The following is a 2,061-nucleotide window of genomic DNA, read 5'->3' on the forward strand; positions in this document are numbered from 1 at the left end:
TTTTTAACTACTTTGGTTTGATTGGTTCATTTAATTAAAGTAAATTATTAAAATTAATTAAGTTCTTGCAATTTCAATTGCAGAATTTTTTTAAACACCAAAAGTTATTAGGATATGATTACTATTCTTTCTATTTCAGTTATCTATTACGATAAAAATGTAAAAAAATCGAATTTTTCTGACAAATGTACTGTAATTAGTAATTATAAAATTTCCAGATTGCATATTAATCTTAAAAATTTCATTTTTTTCAATTTAATAATGTCAATTTCAAACTTGCAAGTTGAACTATAAGTTATGGTAACAAATTCATTTTTTAGCTTCGATGCGAAGCTGAGAAGGTATTTTTCATTAAAACTTTCACTTTAAAAGACAATAAAAAATAGGTTCAAAATGATTACCTTTAACATATTAAAAATCAAAATCAGTATTAATTTAATACAATTTTTTTTGTTCTTAATTATTTTTTTTTATATGTAAATACTTATTTTTTAATAATAAGTAATAATATTAAAACTTAGAAGTAATAGAAAAAGTTTAATTGCACATTTGAAAACATCACGAAAAGTTTATTTAGAAAAGTATATTTTTTTTCTGATGAAAGTTCCTTTTGTTTAGTGTATTTATTCATAAGTAACAAAATTTTTTTATTAAAAAGTATTGCATAAATTCCTTTAAATTTGTATACGCATTAAAAGTATATGAATATACAACTCCTTTTTATTTTTATAATATCTCCGTAAAAATTACAATATTATATTATTGAATACCACTTTCATACTCAATTTAATTACTGTAATTATTATGTATTCATATATTATAGTTATAAATCGGGGTAAAATTAAGGGAATAAGTGTTATTGTTGTTTTTGAAATAATCTACCAATTTCATTTTTTTCTATTTAATAATATTTATTTCAAACTTGCAAGTTGAGTTAAAAGTTATGGTAATAAATTCATTTTTTTTTTATTAAAACTTTCACTTTAAAGAACAAAAAGAAGTAGGTTCAAAATGATTACTTTTAACATATTAAAAATCAATAATAATTTGAAAATAATTAATTATAAAAATTATATAATATATAATTAAAATAATTACTAATCTGGATATAATTAAGGAAATAGGAGTTGATGTTGGGTTGGGTTGGTTACATTTTTAACTTTATAATGCTATAACTCATTGAAAAGTGTACGAATCAACACAATTTTTTTATGAGAAATAATATTTTTTAATAATCCCTTTTTCATTCGACATACTTTATCTTAATCAGGGTATTAATAAGAAACTAGCAGATAATGTAGCTTTTGTAATTATCCACCAATTTCTTAGAATTAAACACTATCTACTGATTTGCATCGAAGCGTTTCTTATGATAGTGATTTTAATCACTGTCAGATTAAATCTATACTGGACCCAACTATGCAACATCCTCACTATGCCGCGACCCCACTGTGCTCTGGGTTTTTTTTATCTTGGTGCTTATTACAAAGTTAAGATGTTTAAAACATTTTAATTTTCGCGTTTTAAGTAATTGTATTAAACATATAAAAAACAGTTGTTTTAAACAACAAAAAAAACATTTTACACATATTGGTGGTGCTCGGTAGAAAAACTACCAAAGTTAAAAATTTTACTTTACTTTGACATAGGCAGTTTTTGCAAAGCACCATCGATTCAATTAAGACAAAATTTAATAAAAATAAAATTATTAATCATTGACAAACAATACTCATAATCAATGCAATTTTGAATAATTTTAAATTTTACATCAACATTTTCTTTTACAAATAAAGCAAATTTATATTATTTCTGTTTGTCAATAAAAAATTAATTTGTTACCAATACCTATTAACTGGTACCCAACTACTAGGTATAATTATAAAATCTAGTATGTTAAAAGTTATAAAGGATTATGTTAAAATTGGGAAAATCTTTTCCGGAAAAAGAAGATATCAAAAACCTGAAACATAAAGAGAAACAAAATTTCGCCAGTGACAGGACTTTTTGAACATTTAAAGGAATGGCCTAGTAGGACGTTTCATAAATATATATATATATATA

This window comes from Daktulosphaira vitifoliae, unplaced genomic scaffold (genome assembly GCF_025091365.1).
Source record: "Daktulosphaira vitifoliae isolate Bord-2020 unplaced genomic scaffold, ASM2509136v1 Scaffold_4, whole genome shotgun sequence".
NCBI lineage: Eukaryota > Metazoa > Arthropoda > Insecta > Hemiptera > Phylloxeridae > Daktulosphaira > Daktulosphaira vitifoliae.